This window comes from Triticum urartu, chromosome 5, assembly GCF_003073215.2.
Source record: "Triticum urartu cultivar G1812 chromosome 5, Tu2.1, whole genome shotgun sequence".
Classification (NCBI taxonomy): domain Eukaryota; kingdom Viridiplantae; phylum Streptophyta; class Magnoliopsida; order Poales; family Poaceae; genus Triticum; species Triticum urartu.
In genome coordinates, this window is record NC_053026.1 from 482,345,672 (window position 1) to 482,366,366 (window position 20,695).

A 20,695-nucleotide genomic window follows, 5' to 3' on the forward strand; every position below is an offset into this window, starting at 1 on the left:
GAATTCATGAACTTTTTTAGTTCATGAACTATTTTTCAAATTCGTGAACTTTCTAAAATTCACAAAGATTTTTAGAATTTGCAAAAATTTGTTTGAATTCTATGAAAGTTAGTCAAATTCATTTAGTTTCTTCAAAAGCATGACTTTTTAAAATTTTCATGAACATTTTTTTTCAAACTCATGAACTTTTCTCAAAATTCCTGATTTTTTTAGTTCGCGATTAAGTCAACAGTCTTAGCTATCAACGTTCTTCGTGGACAAGGTTTTTATGGTCAATGATCAATGCATGTTTTTTTTTCTCATTTTTCTTGAAACAAGCCAGCGATCAAACTGATGGGTCGCGGCCCACAAGTATGCGCGTGAGCGCCTGCACACACTTAAGCCGCTGAAATCTTTCATGGACCACATGATGAAAATATAGTGACTCGACGACCTGTGCTTCTAGGGGAACATCCCCGGCCCAAATACGTTCATCGATCAAGGCTTCTCATCTTTTTATATGGGCGACTCAAGACGCTTTCAAAAACCATTACTGACAATGTTCGTGAGGATGAAAGAGTGACAACATCGTTGCTCTAGTCTAATTGCAACATCTTTATGGGAGGCTTTGGAGAATTTCTTGGAGCAGTGATTGATACCGTGAAGAAGGTCGTTACAAAAGATTTCATTGTGGCTGCTGCTAATTGGGGCGGGCGAGGCACTTGGGGGAGGTGGTCGGGTAGGCCAGGGTTCGGTCCTGCCTCGATGCAGGCCACCCTCTGTCCCTGACGGCGCCTCCTCTGAGCTGTGACAATGACCTGCATTTGTGTGGTCACGACATCCTTTGGCTAGTGGCTGAAGTTTCACGGTGGTTCTTTTGTCGGCACGGCTCCGGTCCCGGCATCCATGGACTTGCGTTCTCGAGTGTCCATGGTCTGATGGTGTCCCCACTGGCATGGTTTCGGCCCCGGCTGACCGGTTACTGCGTCCCTTCCAGCAACTTCGGTTCCGCGACGTCCTGGTGGCTAGGCCTCCAACAACATGGAGTCGCATTCCCTTCCGGCTCCAGATTTCCGACGGCGCCGGTCGCCACCCTACCATCTGTGTCAATTGTCTGCCCCGCCGCCTCTCCAACCCCATCCACCTATATGTCATGTCGGTTGCAAAGCTCGCGTTTTTGTCGATGGCAGGTGCAGCCGCACCCCGTTTTGAGGTAGCGGTCGACCGACAGGTTGACCCCCTCATCTTCATATCCTAATTTGGTGGCTATGGGATTGCTCAGACCAGGGGAAATCCATGCTCGATGCTGGCATCGGCGATACCCACCGATGTCGTTTCCCTTCCTAGAGGCGTTGCCATGGCCTTTCTCCGAGCCCCTTTTCGAGCATCAGGAAAAACCTAGGTCCGGCTTTTCGGGTCGGATGGCGGCTGCGTCACAACGTCGTTCCCCTTCTTGAAGGCGCTATCTTGCTCGCTCGCGGAGTCCCCGGTGTTGGAATTGAAGATGTTCGACGTCCTGCTCATTCGGTCTGCTCCTCTAGTTTTAGGCTAGGTGGGTTTAGCCGTGTGTTTCTCCCTGTTCGAGTTGAGCACCCTTCTCTCTGCTCCGGGCACCATGCGCATGCCTCCTCGCGTTCATGTCATGTGGTGTACCTTCTATTGTACTCATTCTCCTTCTATCTATCAATGAAAAGATACGAGCTTTGCGTGTTCATGTCATGTGGTGTACCTTAAGGGGACTCCAATGCGAGGTGGTGGGGTGGGGGAGTCTGCCCCGCCGCAACCATCTTCAGGCGCAGCGCGGCCACACCGGTCGGCCCTCTGGTGGCGGCGTTGCGGGCAGGCGGTGGCGATGCGGGGGTCCGGTGTAAGGAAAGGGGTGGTGGGGAAAACGAAATCGCCCCGCCGCCGCCATCCCGGGGCACGGCCTGGCTTCGCCGTGGTGATGCGGCTGGGGCTGAGACAGGAGGAAGCTCCTAGAGGCGGCGAGGGTTTCCCCGTGTCGCCAGACGCGGGCGATGCGTAGGGGGGAGGGGCATATGCCCCTAACCTAATAAACCTCCAGTCATGTTGCCACTTATTTTCCTTTCCATCCTCATCAACGAACCACGTATAAGCTGATCACAACACATCTAAATATTGTCAATCTCAAGATCTTAAGCGCACACATGTCAATGAATTGGGTCCATGCAAGAGGACATGGCGCCCGCCCAATATCAAGACAATCTCTCACGGGCACGGACACATCCTTTGTCAATATTTGGATCAAAGTAACTACATGCATAAATGTAGACTTCACGCCGAGTTGCAAACACACCAGAAAAGACACCCACAAATAAATGAAAAAACTAACCACATGGAGCATCGCCATCCCACCATGCCTGTTCTGATGGACACGGACACACAAGAAAAACACCAAGCATGATATATTGGTTTCTAGAACTTGCAACAAATACCAGATGCAAACATCATCCAACTAATGAACAGCGTGTGCAATTTTTCTGCAAACAAATAGCACAAACTAATGCAAACCTCAACAGAATTATGTTGTCTACGCATCTTCTTTCTCAACTCTAGAAAGAAATCGATTGAAGATGACGAGTCAGTGATTCCCCAGCAGTCCATGACTTCATGCTTGCTCCAGCCGCTAGTGGAGGCCATGCACAACCAATGATGCAAGCGCACATCTCACGAAGATCAATTAGAAGGCAGGATTGTCTAACGTTGATCGACAGTGGCGGAGCCAGGAAATCTGAATGGACAGGGCCAAAAGCTGCTAAACTTGCTTGGGAAGGGCTAGACCAACGGAATACAAAGAAAATACACTGTTTTAGTAGAAATACTTAGTGTCCTAGTGGAAATATTTGCGTGTTGGCATGGGCCCGGGCCCTGGCTAGCACCCCCTGTCTCCGCCACTGCTGATCGAGCAAAGTTGGGAACCCTGTTCCGGGAGATAAAGTTTCTACTCCGTATGAGCTTTGTAGAGTTCAAGGTTGTCTTTCAACCACCGAACCACGTGAGTGTAATGTGCCAGCAAACCTGCTTGCGGGTCGTGGTGTTAGGCTAGAACCAAGCAGTCAACATGTTTGGCTTACTGGTTTTCCCTCTGTTGTAATGGGTGATGTGGCCGACGATTTGATCGCGACCACTAGCTAATGAAATGAATGGTGTTCCATGTCAGAAAAAATGAATGAATAGAAGACAATCATTATTATTATTTTACAAGAAAACTTTTGATGTATTCATGTTCAATCATAACATTACAACAAACATCGAAAATAATAAAAATTACAACCAGGTCGGTAGACCACCTAGCGACGATTAAAAGCACTGATGTGAGCTGAATGCGCGTTGCCTTCACCGCCCCTCCTTCGCCGAAGCCAGGAAAAAACTTGTTATAGTAGACAATCGGAAAGTCGTCATGCTAAAACCCCATAGGACTAGTGCACCAAAATAGCAACCGCCACCGTTGAAGAGAAGCGTAGATTAAGAAAACCCTAAAGACACATAAACATAGATGAACTATGATTAAATCCGAGTAAATCCACAAAGGACAAATCCGTCGAAGACACACCACTAGGACGGGAGCTCGGCGCAATGCGAATCACGCGGCGCACATTCTAGCTAGGGAAGGCTGCCAGAATAAGTTATGTAAGACTTGGTTTTTTACTCCCCTACTCTGTATTCGTGACATGAATAAGTTATGTAAGACTTGGTATTTTATTCCCCCACTCGGTATTCGTGACATTATTGCGGCGGAGGCCGCCTAGGTAATAAAACAGCATCAAGTTCCCTTAAGAAAAGTAGGTATAAATATATAGCAGCATACAAAAAAAAGGTTATAAATAAATTATAAATATTGTGAAGATATGTTTCGGCACATGCTCGATATAATCTAAAAAGGAGGGCGATATTGCCGCTGCCGCCGTGGAATTTAAAGGACTGGACGGGGAGAGAGTTCTGAAAGACTGGTCGAGAAGTCGATCTACTTCGTTTGAGAGAAATATATAAATCGTCCAAGTAGTTGTAAACTACCCGTAATCAGGAGCAAGTGTAGTAGTAGGTAGAATAAGTGGGCGATTAATTACATGCAAATTAACATGGGCGTTTGGTCTAGTGGTATGATTCTCGCTTTGGGTGCGAGAGGTCGCGAGTTCGATTCTCGCAACGCCCCCATTTCTCCTATTTTTTGTTTTGGTTTGGTCATCGATTCTCTGCAGTTAGACGACTGTGCCCTGATGCAATTTCTTCCTACAACTAAATCAGATGCAGGGAGGCAGCTTCTCCCTTTCCCGAGTCCCGACTGCCCGCGGTTATGCTCATTCAGTTCTAAAACCCCTCTGCTCATGACTAGGTCTAGCTAAGTCCTGTTAAGCTTCCTCGCAAAAAAACATAATCATGTTAACCTAATTAATGATAGGCCAGTTGATAGAGAGTTTTTTTTACATCACAGCTGATAGCGTGCTACTAGTCCTGGCTAGTATTACATCGGTCCCAAATTAATTGTCTTATATTTCCTCCGTTCTAAAATAGATGACCCAACTTTGTATTTAATACAAAGTTGGGTCATCTATTTTGAAACGAAGGAAGTATTTGTCTAGATACATATGTATCTAACAATAAGACATTTCTAGATACATCTATATCTAGACACATCTGAGACAACTAATTTGTGACGGAGGGAGTAGCTAACAACCAGCATCCCAAAATATTTACCGAGGCACCGACCACATCAATGTAAATTTAAGCAAAAGTGCTTTTATGAATACTTATGTGGATACAAAAAAAGTTTGTAAACATGAATTTTAATGCAAGAATGGATGGTCTGGCTAAGAGGTGTAACTACGTGGCCACACAAGGGAAATACACTTCGGTTCCTGGTTGTATATACACCTTATATGGGATTTTTTTAATAATTAATCAGAAAGTCAAAATAGTTCAGAATTTTTTTAGAATAAACTTGACCTACTTTTGCACTAATATGTAAATTTCCACGAAATAGAAATCAACGTTGACTTCACAGTGAAAAAGACAAAACTTATTTGCTATTATAGGTCACTATTCACACTATTTTGATCAAAATTTTGTCTTTTTTGAAAAGAAGTCAAAGGAGGATTTTCCTTTTGTGAAAATTTTCTCACAACTACAATGTAAGATCAAGTTTGATTTCAAAAATATTTTCAGATTTTTTTGACTTTTTATTGAATTATTAAATTATTTTCCCCTATAAGATGCATATGTCTCCATAGACCAAAAGTTCTTCTCCGGCTACACAACCACAACTTTCCGTATCTGCTGGCTGGCGGGGGTGGGCTGCCTCTACTCCTGCTGCTATCGCTGCAAGGTGCGAGAGCAGTATGGGCACACGGAGAAGCCCTGCACAGTCGACTGTTGCGTCCTTTGCCAGGAGTACCGTGAGCTCAAGAGCCACGGCTTCGACATGGGCGCGGGTAAATAAACTCATCTTACTCTATCTTTTCGTATTTGATTTAGGAGGACGTGACTTTCACAAACAATTTCAATATTATTAACATATAACTTTTGCTTTTTAAAGTTATAACCACAAGTAATTTGTAATATAAACATAAGTAAGTCCACTTTATCTACTACCACTATAAAAGAAAGAGAGGGCGGAGAACCAGATCATCCTATCCATCGAAACCTGCAATCTGATGGTCTACATCCCTCCAGCATGCTAAACGCGTTTTACGCTTTAATTACCCACCATGCCATTGCTTTAATCTGAGATCTAACGATTTAAAATCACCGTTAACGAAATCCCCCTGTCTAACCCCTGCCCGCACGCCCGTCGCTAACCGGTTCGCCTCTCCCCACGATCCTTTCCTTTTTCACCGCTCGCCCTCACCGCCGCCCACACGACCTCCTCATCGGCGCACTCTTCGTTGGAGCGCCGTCCGCTGGAAGTCGGAGTCGTGAAGGAGAACAGCCACCAGCGGGGGAGACGACAAGGGGAGGCGCAGTTGTGCTCTCTGGTCGCCGGCACGGCCACCGGCGGGGAGAGGGCCAGGGCAAGCGGCGGCCTACGCCTCTGTACTATGATGCAACGTCTGCCGGGAGGGTGCGCACAACAGGAAGGCAACGGCCGGATCCGTGTGCGCGGGTGAGGCCTGGTTTGCACGCGGGGCCGTGGCGGTCAGATCAGATCTGGGCCACGCATGGGGTCGGTGGCATGCATGGCGTCGAGGTGGGCGCTGCCGTCGAGGTCTGCGCCGGAACCACCTCCGTTGAGGACTCCGGCTATCGCCACCGATGACGACCATCGAGCACCGAGCTTGAAACGCCACCATCGAGGATGACAGGCCGCCACCAAGGCCGATTATTGTGGCCGCGCCTGCCCACTTCCTGTCTTCCATCTCTGTTGTGTTCCCAGCAGCCGGAGAACTCCTTCAGGTGCACGCCTCCTGTGACATGGTATTTGAAAGACATGCCGTCCCAGTTTGTGGTCACGTATGGTATGCATGAATCTCTAAGAATAATGTGGAATCACCTCATCTTCATGCAACTTCCAGCCAAGCAAGCTTTTACTTATTTTTTTGATCTGTAGTTCATTTTTATTACAGGAGGCGATATGAATTAAAGCAAGAATTCTATGGTGTCTGCTTGAACAATTGTTCATCTCTACATTAACGAATAGGTATGGAGTTGCTTACTGTTACTTCGAATTAGGCAAGACTGTCTGATACTTGCTACATAGTGACTAACATACCACTAAATATAATATCTCATGGTATGGAGAAATGCAGAATAATTTGTTCAGACTTCAGAAATGTGTGGTTCTGGAGACAGCAACACCCAGCAGTCTCCACTACACACTTGACATATGTGCAAAGGTGAAAATTGCCCTTTTCTTGGTCCTTCTAATTATTAATGTCTCGTGGTTAGGATAATAAATATGTACTCTGTGATGCTTTTGTTTTGATACAGTTTGTCATGATATATTATAGTTATATTTTGTCAGATGACATTTGTTTTGTTATTTCTGATTAGAGCTTGCTCTGTGTCCATGTATAAAAGAAAAATATTTTTGGGAGCATACTATGACATTTCTGTGCCATGACACATTTGATTTCAGGTTTTTAGAGCAGACAGATGTATATATCATGATAATCTTTCTCTAAGCATGTTCATGGAAATTACATTTATGTTGCATCATTCTGAATTTTACTAACCTTGCCGGCCCGCAGCGGTGCGCCCCCGACGCCTCGGCCTAGGGCATCATCCCGATCTCGCCGGAGTCCGCCGCTGCAGAAGCTCCTCCGCCGGACAAATTCGACGCCATCGGGGTTCCTAGCATCTCCCTTCTCCTCTCTGCTCTTCTCCTAGGTTTCCTCTACCTCCCTCATATTCTAATTCTTGCAGGGACGCAACAGAACAACCCCTCGGCCCCTTAGAAAGTTCGTCGTCGCTGCCCCGTTTATTTTGATGCCTAGATGTCAAATGGACATGTGCTTCGGGAAGCAAGATGATCTGAATTTGAATGTTAGATGCCAAATGGAGATGTTTAAACATTAAATCAATGGCAGTCAAATGTTGAAGGCAACGACATCTTGTCCATTTCTATGTTCGTCATTATTTATTCATCTATCATAGATATTCCTTGCTTATCTTTATGACATGTGATTTAAAAAAACAATGCACAAGAACAATAGAAAAGGATTAAAAACAAGGCCTAAAGTACACTATGATAAAAGGATATGTAGGCCAAGTGTTAAAATATGGATTACCAACATTTTACTATGCACCTAACTCATTGAATATATAAGTTTGTTGCTGGTTGATTTCTTCCTGTTAATGATGTGTTCCAGTTTTATGAATCCACTTTCCAATTCTGAAATGCTTTTGTGCTGAGTAGAGTCACGGACACATAATCTGTATATGTACTTCCTCTTATCTCTTAACTGTGTTTGTTTCACCATCTAACATGTATTTGGTCTATGTCTCTATTGTGAAAGAACGAAGGGGAAGTAAAGGTGTGCTTCTCTTTCGAGAAGATCCGTAAATGAAAATATTTAGTTCTGATAGAATATGTTGGTTCAACGAGATGGTATGTATTGTATTCTGTAAACACGAAACCAGAATAATGGCATCGACCAACACAGTTACCATGGCTTGAATGTCATTGTGATGACGGTGGTGTGTGTGATTGCATGAGGACTGCAGGTCTGCAACAATGATGATGGCAATGCCAATTCAGTTGTGGTTGCAAAGTATTGATCTAATACTCATCTGAGTATTTTTCTTAAATCTAATAAGTGAATAGATGATCATGAAGGGATGTTTAACTATAAATACGTTAACTCATTTCTTGGTATACTGAAGTGTTCTTCCGACAGGTGACTATGTGGAGATTTTGAAGGAAAAGGATAAACCAAGAAGCCTAGGCGATCATCTATTGGTGGCAACCTGGTATACATGACCTCATTGACCTGCCTGAATCTTTTGATGATAGATCATTAATATGTCATATAGGTAAAAAAAATCTGCACTCGGTACAACCGAGCATTTTATTATGAAAGTGATGGACAATATCTTGCATTATCCTGTGGCTGGCCATGTACGTATTTCACCTATAAGCATGACACATAGGCTGGCATAATTCTAGAGAGGTTATTTTTAGTCTAAACGCATATGTATTTTTTACACTCCTAACACTTACAATTTATATTTTTTGTATTTATAGTAGTCAAGATGTGCATTTTGCGTGCTTAACTACTGTATAGAGAGCGCTGGCTTGCTCCTACGTTTTATTCAATTTGGTTAGAACATCTAGATGGTAATAAAAAGAAGAGATTACTTTTTTTCCGTGAATACATAGGTTGCGTATTATTCCATTGATAGAGGGAATTAACGGTCGTGTTCCTCGAGCTGAGCTGCGTAAACTGCATGGCACAGACAAGGATACAGTTAAGTAGAAGGCATGGGGATGCTCGGCCCCGAGAGTCATAGAATCAGATGACAGGCAAGATCAGGTTCAATCCTCGACCACCTGCCTTAGCCCCTGACCTTATTCGTCCCTTGATGCCATACAAACACTCATCGGCGAGTATTCTAGGTTCCCAATTATGAGTTAGAGATCTGCACCATTTATTAATTCTACTTACAAAGCACTATTAGCACATACAATAAATTTCTCACTTTTCATCTTATATTTTATATTGATAATAGCTCCTGAATTAAACATTGTGGTTACCACTATCCCTTGGAGACATATAAGATTTTCATGTATGAAATGTTTTGCTTTTAGGAATGGGGACTCTAAAATGGACAGAGGAGGAGCTAAAGTTCAGGAGCCAAATACAGCAGGCATGTTATGTATAGAGTTTGCCAGGTATTGTTGTTCATTTCAACATCCTGTTTCCGATGCATTGAAGTGCCATTTCTCTAGAGCTGATCTCCTACATGCTGGTAAATATGGCCTTAAAGTGCAGGTTAGTTCGGAAACATACATGAGAATACTATATAGGTATTTATGCTATCTCGATTAAATGTGTGATCATGCTGGTATTTTTTTAAACAGAAGTGAACATATATTGCCTGCTATCTAATAGCGTCTTATATTTGCATATTAAATATTCACATCACGATATGATCATTTAGGCCCTTCCTGTACTTGGGATGCAACAATCACCATACTCTAATGGCAAAGAAAGAAAAGAAGAAAAAGTAGAGGATGCTCAAACATGCTGACCATATAAACACTACATGATTTAGTAATAGAGAGTGATAAAAGCATGGCTTTTTCATTGATGAGATCTGTGTCAAGAAAATAAAATATTATATTTTTTCCTTTTATTATGCAATAGACTGTATGTTGATAGGACAGGTTTCATTCATGGTTAATCTGGCCAGAACTACGATTAACTTAGAGAAAGTGTGGCTTGCCGCTTGCATGCCATCCATGTCATACAAAAAAAATCTTAATTTTCCTTCATTTCTTGTTCATGAATGTTGCACTCCAGGAGATGAGAGAAACTCAGAATGGGGGCAAAAATGGTCCTAAAAACCGACAGACTCATCAAGCTTGCGACTCTTCAAGCATTGATGGGCTTTGTATTAAATTTCTTTACTATATGACCTTTAAACAGCCAGGGATCATCAGACATTATAGTCATTGTGTTTTATTAAATTTCTAGAATATGGATTCAGAATTCAATATGCATATGAGTTTCATGTGTTGCTTTGGCTGAGACGTGCATTGCACGTGCCAGCTTACTAGTGTCACATAAAATACATAGTAATACATGAATTGCGGTGGTTTAGCAGCTACGCCTTCTGGTCGGTATACGAATTAGAACTTTAAATTCACACATACTTCATGAAATTATTGAAGATGGAAATCTTCTAATTAATTTTTTCCGATTAAGTGCTTGATTATGTACTAAATAGTGTTGGGGAACGTAGCAGAAATTCAAAATTTTCCTACGTGTCACCAAGATCTATCTATGGAGAAACTAGCAACGAGGGGAAGGAGAGTGCATCTACATACCCTTGTAGATCGCTAAGCGGAAGCGTTCAAGTGAACGGGGTTGATGGAGTCGTACTCGTCGTGATCCAAATCACCGATGACCAAGTGCCGAACGCACGGCACCTCCGCGTTCAACATACGTACAGCCCGGTGACGTCTCCCATGCCTTGATCCAACAAGGAGAGAGGGAGAGGTTGAGGAAGACTCCATCCAGCAGCAGCACAACGGCGTGGTGGCGTGGTGGTGGTGGAGGAGCGTGGCAATCCTGCAGGGCTTCGCCAAGCACCACGGGATATGAGGAGAAAGAGAGGGAGGGCTGCACCAATGAGAGAGATCTAATCACGTGTCATGGGCAGCCCCTAGGCCTCACTATATATAGGGGAGAGGGAGGAGGGTGCGCCCCCTCTAGGGTTCCCACCCCTAGGGGGGGCGGCAGCCCTAGATGGGAAAGGGGAGGCGGCCAAGAGGGGAGGGAGAGGGAGGCGCACCAGGATGGGCCCTAAGGCCCATACCCCTTAGGGTTTGCCCCCTTTCCCTCTTAGGCGCCTTGGGCCCTTGTGGGGGCACCAGCCCACCTGGGCTGGTCCCCTCCCACACTTAGCCCACGCAAGCCTCCGGGGTTGGTGGCCCCACTTGGTGGACCCCCGGGACCCTCCCGGTGGTCCCGGTACATTACCGATAAACCCCGAAACTCTTTCGGTGACCAAAACAGGACTTCCCATATATAAATCTTTACCTCCGGACCATTCCGGAACTCCTCGTGACGTCCGGGATCTCATCCGGGACTCCGAACAACATTCGGTAACCACATACAAACTTCCTTTATAACCCTAGCGTCATCGAACCTTAAGTGTGTAGACCCTACGGGTTCGGGAACCATGCAGACATGACCGAGACGTTAGACGTTCTCCGGTCAATAACCAATAGCGGGATCTGGATACCCATGTTGTCTCCCACATGTTCCACGATGATCTCATCGGATGAACCACGATGTCAAGGACTTAATCAATCCCGTATACAATTCCCTTTGTCTATCGGTACGATACTTGCCCGAGATTCGATCGTCGGTATCCCGATACCTTGTTCAATCTCGTTACTGGAAAGTCTCTTTACTCGTTCCGTAACACATCATCCCGTGATCAACTCCTTGGTCACATTGTGCACATTATGATGATGTCCTACCGAGTGGGCCCAGAGATACCTCTCCGTCACACGGAGTGACAAATCCCAGTCTCGATTCGTGCCAACCCAACAGACACTTTCGGAGATACCCGTAGTATACCTTTATAGCCACCCAGTTACGTTGTGACGTTTGGCACACCCAAAGCACTCCTACGGTATCCAGGAGTTGCACAATCTCATGGTCTAAGGAAATGATACTTGACATTAGAAAAGCTTTAGCATACGAACTACACGATCTAGTGCTATGCTTAGGATTGGGTCTTGTCCATCACATCATTCTCCTAATGATGTGATCCCATTATCAACGACATCCAATGTCCATGGTCAGGAAACCGTAACCATCTATTGATCAACGAGCTAGTCAACTAGAGGCTTACTAGGGACATGGTGTTGTCTATGTATCCACACATGTATCTGAGTTTTCTATCAATACAATTCTAGAATGGATAATAAACGATTATCATGAACAAGGAAATATAATAATAATCAATTTATTATTGCCTCTAGGGCATATTTCCAACAGTCGCCCACTTGCACTAGAGTCAATAATCTAGTTCACATCGATATGTGATTAACACTCAAGGTCACATCCCCATGTGACTAACACCCAAAGAGTTTACTAGAATCAATAATCTAGTTCACATTACCATGTGATTAACACTCGATGAGTTCTGGGTTTGATCATGTTATGCTTGTGAGATGTTATAGTCAACGGGTCTGAATCTTTCAGATCCGTATGTACTTCACAAATCTCTATGTCATCTCCTAGATGCAGCTACCACGTTCTATTTGGAGCTACTCCAAATAACTGTTCTACTATACGAATCCAGTTTACTACTCAGAATAATCTGGATTAGTGTCAAAGTTTGCATCGGCGTAACCCTTTACGACGAACTCTTTTATCACCTCCATAATCGAGAAAATTCCTTAGTCCACTAGTTACTAAGGATAACTTTGACCGCTGTCCTATGATCCATTCTTGGATCACTCTTGTACCCCTTGACTGACTCATGGCAAGGCACACTTCAGGTGCGGTACACAGCATAGCATACTGTAGAGCCTATGTCTTAAGCATAGGGGACGACCTTCGTCCTTTCTCTCTATTCTGCCGTGGTCGAGCTTTAAGTCTTAACTTCATACCTTACAACTCAGGCAAGAACTCCTTCTTTGACTGATCCATCTTGAACACCTTCAAGATCATGTCAAGGTATGTGCTCATTTGAAAGTACCATTAAGCGTTTTGATCTATCCTTATAGATCTTGATGCTCAATGTTCAAGTAGCTTAATCCAGGCTTTCCATTGAAAAACACTTTCCAAATAACCCTATATGCTTTCCAGAAATTCTACGTCATTTCTGATCAACAATATGTCAACATATATTTATCAGAAATTCTATAGTGCTCCCACTCACCTTTTTGGAAATACAAGTTTCTCATAAACTTTGTATACACCCAAAATCTTTGATCATCTCATCAAAGCATACATTCCAACTCCGAGATGCTTACTCCAGTCCTCAGAAGGATTGCTTGAGCTTTGCATACTTATTAGCATCTTTCAGGATTGACAAAACCTTCCGGTTGTATCACATACAACCTTTCCTCAAGAAAATCGTCGAGGAAACAATGTTTTGACATCCTATCTGCAAGATTTCATAAATAATGCAGTAATTGCTAATATAATTCCAACAGACTCTTAGCATCGCTACGAGTGAGAAAGTCTCATCGTAGTCAACTCCTTGAACTTGTCGAAAAACATCTTAACGACAAGTCGAGCTTTCTTAATGGTGACATTTACCATCATTGTCCGTCTTCCTTTTAAAATCCATCTGTACCTAACAGCCTTACGACCATCAAGTAGTTCTCCCAAAGTCTACACTTTGTTTTCATATATGGATCCTCTCTCAGATTATATGGCCTCGAGCCATTTTGGAATCCAAGCCCACCATCGCTTCTCCATAGCTCGTAGGTTCATTGTTGTCTAGCAACATGACTTCCAAGACAGGATCACGTACCACTCTGAAGTAGTACGCATCCTTGTCATCCCACGAGGTTTGGTAGTGACTTGATCTGAAGTTTCATGATCACTATCATAAGCTTCCACTTCAATTGGTGTAGGTGCCACAGGAACAACTTCCTGTGCCCTGTCACACACTAGTTGAAGAGACGGTTCAATAACCTCATCAAGTCTCCACCATCCTCCCACTCAATTCTTTCGAGAGAAACTTTTCCTCGAGAAAGGACCCGATTCCAGAAACAATCCCTTATTGCTTTGGATCTGAGGCAGGAGGTATACCCAACTGTTTTGGGTGTCCTATGAAGATGCATTTATCCGCTTTGGGTTCGGCTTATCAGCCTGAAACTTTTCACATAAGCGTCGCAGCCCCAAACTTTTAAGGAATGACAGCTTAGGTTTCTCTAAACCATAGTTCATACGGTGTCATCTCATCGGAATTACGTGGTGCCCTATTTAAAGTAAATGTGGTTGTCTCTAATGCCTAACCCATAAACTATCGTGGTAATTCGATAAGAGACATCATGGTATGCATCATATCCAATAAGGTGCAGTTATGATGTTCGGACACACCATCACACTATGGTGTTCCAGGCTATATTAGTTGTGAAACAATTTCCACAATGTCTTAATTCTGTGCCAAACTCGTAATTCAGATATTCATCTCTATGATCATATCATAGATATTTTATCCTCTTGTCACGACGATCTTTCAACTTCATCCTGAAATTACTTGAACCTTTCAATAATTGAGACTCGTGATTCATCAAGTAAATGTACTCAACAGCTACTCAAATCATCTGTGAAGTAAGAACATAACGATATCCACTACATGCCTCAGCACTCATTGGACTGCACACATCAAAATGTATTACTTCCAACAAGTTGCTTTCTAGTTCCATTTTACTGAAAACGAGGCTTTCAGTCATCTTGCCCATGTGGTATGATTTGCATGTCTCAAGTGATTCAAAATCAAGTGAGTCCAAACGGTCCATTTTCATGGAGTTTCTTCATGCATATACACCAATAGACATGGTTCGCATGCCTCAAACTTTTCAAAACGAGTGAGCCCAAAGATCCATCAACATGGAGCTTCTTCATGCGTTTTATACCGATATGACTTACGTGGCAGTGCCACAAGTAGGTGGTACTATCATTACTATCGTTTGGCATGAACATGTGTATCACTACGATCGAGATTCAATAAACCATTCATTTCAGGTGCAAGACCATTGAAGGTATTATTCAAATAAATAGAGTAACCGTTATTCTCCTTAAATGAATAACCGTATTGCGATAGACATAATCCAATCATGTCTATGCTCAACGCAAACACCAATCTCGATGGTAGAGGGAGCGTGCGATGCTTGATCATATCAACATTGGAAACACTTCCAACACATATCGTCAGCTCACCTTTAGCTAGTCTCTGTTTATTCCGTAGCTTTTATTTCGAGTTACTAACACTTAGCAACCGAACCGGTATCTAATACCCTGGTGCTACTAGGAGTACTAGTAAAGTACACATCAACACAATGTATATCCAATATACTTCTATCGACCTTTCCAGCCTTCTCATCTACCAAGTATCTAGGGTAATTCTGCTCCAGTGGCTGTTCCCCTTATTACAGAAGCACTTAGTCTCGGGTTTGGGTTCAACCTTGGGTTTCTTCACTAGAGCAGCAGCTGATTTGCCGTTTCATGAAGTATCCCTTCTTGCCCTTGCCCTTCTTGAAACTAGTGGTTTCACCAACCATCAACAATTGATGCTCCTTCTTGATTTCTACTTTTGTGGTGTCAAACATCGCGAATATCTCAAGGATCATCATATATGTCCCCGATACATTATAGTTCATCACGAAGCTCTAGCAGCTTGGTGGTAATGACTTCGGATAAACATCACTATCTCATCTGGAAGATCAACTCCCACTCGATTCAAGCGATTGTTGTACTCAGACAATCTGAGCACAAGCTCAACAATTGAGCTTTTCTCCTTAGTTTGTAGGCTAAGAAAATCGTCGGAGGTCTTATACCTCTTGATGTGGGCACGAGCCTGAAATCCCAATTTCAGCCCTCGAAACATCTCATATGTTTCGTGACGTTCCAAAATGTCTTCGGTGCCTCAACTCTAAACCGTTTAACTGAACTATCACGTAGTTATCAAAATGTGCATGTCAGATGTTCGCAACATCCATAGACAACGTTCGAGGTTCAGCACACTGAGCGGTGCATTAAGGACATAAGCCTTCTATGAAGCAATGAGGACAAACCTCAGTTTACGGACCTAGTCCGCATAATTGCTACTATCAACTTTCAACTAAATTTTCTCTAGGAACATATCTAAACAGTAGAACTGAAGCGCGAGCTACGACATAATTTGCGAAGACCTTTTGACTATGTTCAGGATAATTAAGTTCATCTTATGAACTCCCACTCAGATAGACATCCCTCTAGTCATCTAAGTGATTACATGATCCGAGTCAACTAGGCCGTGTCCGATCATCACGTGAGACGGACTAGTCATCATCGGTGAACATCTTCATGTTGATCGTATCTGCCATACGACTCATGCTCGACCTTTCGGTCTTCTGTGTTCCGAGGCCATGTCTGTACACATGCTAGGCTCGTCAAGTCAACCTAAGTGTTTCGCGTGTGTTCTGAGGCCATGTCTGTACATGCTAGGCTCGTCAACACCCATTGTATTCGAAAGTAAGAATCTATACACCCGATCATCACGTGGTGCTTCGAAACTACGAACTGTCGCAGCGGTGCACAGTTAGGGGGAACACCTTCTTGAAATTTTAATGAGAGATCATCTTATTTACTACCGTCGTTCTAAGCAAATAAGATGTATAAACATGATAAACATCACATGCAATCAAATAATGACATGATATGGCCAATATCATATAGCTCCTTTGATCTCCATCTTGGGGCTCCATGATCATCATCGTCACCGGCATGACACCATGATCTCCATCATCATGATCTCTATCATCGTGTCTTCATGAAGTTGTCTTGTCAACTATTACTTCTACTACTACAGCTAACGGTTAGCAATAAAGTAAAGTAATTACATGACGTTTATGTTGACACGAAGGTCATAAATAAATTAAGACAACTCCTATGACTCCTGCCAGTTGTCATACTCATCGACATGCAAGTCGTGATTCCTATTACAAGAACATGATCAATCTCATACATCACATATATCATTCATCACATCCTTTTGGCCATATCACATCACATAGCATACCCTGCTAAAACAAGTTAGACGTCCTCTAATTGTTGTTTGCATGTTTTACGTGGCTGCTATGGGTTTCTAGCAAGAACGTTTCTTACCTACGCAAAAACCACAACGTGATATGCCAATTGCTATTTACCCTTCATAAGGACCCTTTTCATCGAATCCGATCCGACTAAAGTGGGAGAGACAGACACCCGCTAGCCACCTTATGCAACTAGTGCATGTCAGTCGGTGGAACCAGTCTCACGTAAGAGTACGTGTAAGGTCGGTCCGGGCCGCTTCATCCCACGATGCCGCCAAATCAAGATAAGACTAGTAACGGAAAGCATATTGAACAAAATCAACACCCACAACTACTTTGTGTTCTACTCGTGTATAGAAACTACGCATAGACCTAGCTCATGATGCCACTGTTGGGGAACGTAGCAGAAATTCAAAATTTTCCTACATGTCACCAAGATCTATCTATGGAGAAACTAGCAATGAGGGGAAGGAGAGTGCATCTACATACCCTTGTAGATCGCTAAGCGGAAGCGTTCAAGTGAACGGGGTTGATGGAGTCATACTCGTCGTGATCCAAATCACCGATGACCAAGTGCCGAACGCATGGCACCTCCGCGTTCAACACACGTACAACCCGATGACGTCTCCCATGCCCTAATCCAGCAGATCCAGCAAGGAGAGAGGGAGAGGTTGAGGAAGACTCCATCCAGCAGCAGCACAAGCGTGGTGGTGGTGGAGGAGAGTGGCAATCCTGCAGGGCTTCGCCAAGCACACGGGATATGAGGAGAAAGAGAGGGAGGGCTGCACCAAGAGAGAGATCTAATCGCGTGTATGGGCAGCCCCTAGGCCTCACTATATATAGGGGAGAGGGAGGAGGGTGCGCCCCCTCTAGGGTTCCCACCCCTAGGGGGGGCGGCAGCCCTAGATGGGAAAGGGGAGGCGGCCAAGAGGGGAGGGGAGAGGGAGGCGCACCAGATGGGCCCTAAGGCCCATACCCCCTTAGGGTTTGCCCCCTTTCCACCTTAGGCGCCTTGGGCCCTTGTGGGGGGGGCACCAGCCCACCTGGGGCTGGTCCCCTCCCACACTTAGCCCACGCAAGCCTCCGGGGTTGGTGGCCCCACTTGGTGGACCCCCGGGACCCTCCCGGTGGTCCCGGTACATTACCGATAAACCCCGAAACTTTCCGGTGACCAAAACAGGACTTCCCATATATAAATCTTTACCTCCGGACCATTCCGGAACTCCTCGTGACGTCCGGGATCTCATCCGGGACTCCGAACAACATTCGGTAACCACATACAAACTTCCTTTATAACCCTAGCGTCATCGAACCTTAAGTGTGTAGACCCTACGGGTTCGGGAACCATGCAGACATGACCGAGACGTTGAGACGTTCTCCGGTCAATAACCAATAGCGGGATCTGGATACCCATGTTGGCTCCCACATGTTCCACGATGATCTCATCGGATGAACCACGATGTCAAGGACTTAATCAATCCCGTATACAATTCCCTTTGTCTATCGGTACGATATTTGCCCGAGATTCGATCGTCGGTATCCCGATACCTTGTTCAATCTCGTTACCGGCAAGTCTCTTTACTCGTTCCGTAACACATCATCCCGTTATCATCTCCTTGGTCACATTGTGCACATTATGATGATGTCCTACCGAGTGGGCCCAGAGATACCTCTCCATCACACAGAGTGACAAATCCCAGTCTCGATTCGTGCCAACCCAACAGACACTATCGGAGATACCCGTAGTGTACCTTTATAGCCACCCAGTTACTTGTGACGTTTGGCACACCCAAAGCACTCCTACGGTATCCGGGAGTTGCACAATCTCATGGTCTAAGGAAATGATACTTGACATTAGAAAAGCTTTAGCATACGAACTACACGATCTAGTGCTATGCTTAGGATTGGGTCTTGTCCATCACATCATTCTCCTAATGATGTGATCCTGTTATCAACAACATCCAATGTCCATGGTCAGGAAACCATAACCACCTATTGATCAACGAGCTAGTCAACTAGAGGCTTACTAGGGACATGGTGTTGTCTATGTATCCACACATGTATCTGAGTTTCCTATCAATACAATTCTAGCATGGATAATACACGATTATCATGAACAAGGAAATATAATAATAATCAATTTATTATTGCCTCTAGGGCATATTTCCAACAAATAGTACTTTCAAATAGAGTAGATCGGGGTTTTGCGCCTCCCGTCGGCGCCGCCGCGGATCGGCTTCATAGGCCATGGAGGTGTGGTGGATCTCGACCCTTGCCGGCGGGAGGGCTCCTGCTCAGTTTTCAGGTGTTTTTAGGTTTCGTTTAGGGTTTGTGTCCTACTCAGGAAAATGAGACGGCAGCGGCTATCTGAAGTTTGAATAAGGTTCTCACCGCTTAGCCTCCATTATGGTGGTGCGTCTAGAGCCGTCGGAGGGTGTGTGGAGATGTGTCTCCAACGGATCTCACGGGATTCGGTCGGCATTTGACTTTGATGGCTCCACTTGGATCCGATCTTCGTCTGTCTATGTTCTTGTGTCTTCATATTGTTCTGCTCCGCTAGTTCTATTGGGTCTTAGCATGACGACTTTCCGACTGTCTACTTACTCGGCTGTAGTGAGGAAGGGGCAATGATAGTCTCGATAAGTGGTCTATGGATCTGCATGTAATTTTTACTTCTAGTGTTTTTGTACTACTTGACAGATGATGAATTAGATCAAAAAAAAATTCCAAAAAAAACATGTACGTCTCGATAAGCTTGGAAGTTTTTTTTTTTCAAAATAAGATGATGCCGAGGATCATCAACTTCGAAATAAGAATTTAAATTACTTCTCTAATATTGAAGATTAATTTTTCAATCAAGATGTTTCAAATAATTGTATTGGACAACTAAGAAGTAGCAAACGGTAGCCACATTAACACCTAATATGTCCCCTAAAATTAGTAGGAACATTTGCTTAAAAAGAGAACTTATTGTTAGCATAATAACCTGGGCGTTTGGTCTACTGATATGATTCTTGCTTTGGGTGCGAGAGGTCATGAGTTCGATTCTCGCAATTGCCCCCTTCTTTATTTTTTATTTTTGGTTTGGTCATCGACTAAATCAGATGCAGGGAGGCAGCTTCTCCCTTTCCCGAGTCCCGACTGCCCGCGGTTATGCCCATTTAGTTCCAAAACCCCTCTAGATTGATTGTCTTCTATCCCTACTATTCGATGTTGTTGGAAATATTAGCATTTTTCCGATTAGACTTATCCACGAGTAAACAGTAAGCATGACATAAAAGGTATGCATCTCATAGCGATATCTAAGCATACTAGCACGTACAGAACATAGAATCGAACCTTCTATGAGCAGCACATATACGGCTAGCATAAGTAGTTGTAAATAAGGGATGAGCAGATCATACCCTCCGGTTGGCCAGGCCAACGCAGCGGCGGCAGCAGCAGCCTCGGGTCGTCCGTGGCCTTCTTCTTAGCGGCGGCGGCGTCGGCCATGGTGTCGATGCAGAGGAAGTAGTGGAAGTAGAGTCGAACGGAGTTGGGGTACGGATCAGGAGCAGTCGCGTCGAGACGCTCCCCAAAAACCTTATTGCCGTTCTCCCGCGCAAGATCTCGAATCACAGGGTTTCGGAGGCACCTGCTCTCCCGACCATCCGTACTCGCGGTCGTCGGGATAGGATCGCCGGAGGCAGCACAGAGTGAGGAATAGTAGATGACGGCTAGGTCACGCGAGAGAGAGTAAGTGAACCGAACTAGGTTACTTCACTGGCC

General features: G+C 44.3%; 1 non-coding gene across 1 annotated transcript; it reads left to right on the forward strand.

The window, feature by feature from the left end:
- The first annotated feature begins 4,081 nt into the window (after positions 1–4,081).
- TRNAP-UGG lies at positions 4,082–4,153 on the forward strand. Its single transcript has one exon. It is a non-coding gene; the product is annotated as a tRNA-Pro (tRNA).
- Positions 4,154–20,695: the final 16,542 nt, after the last annotated feature.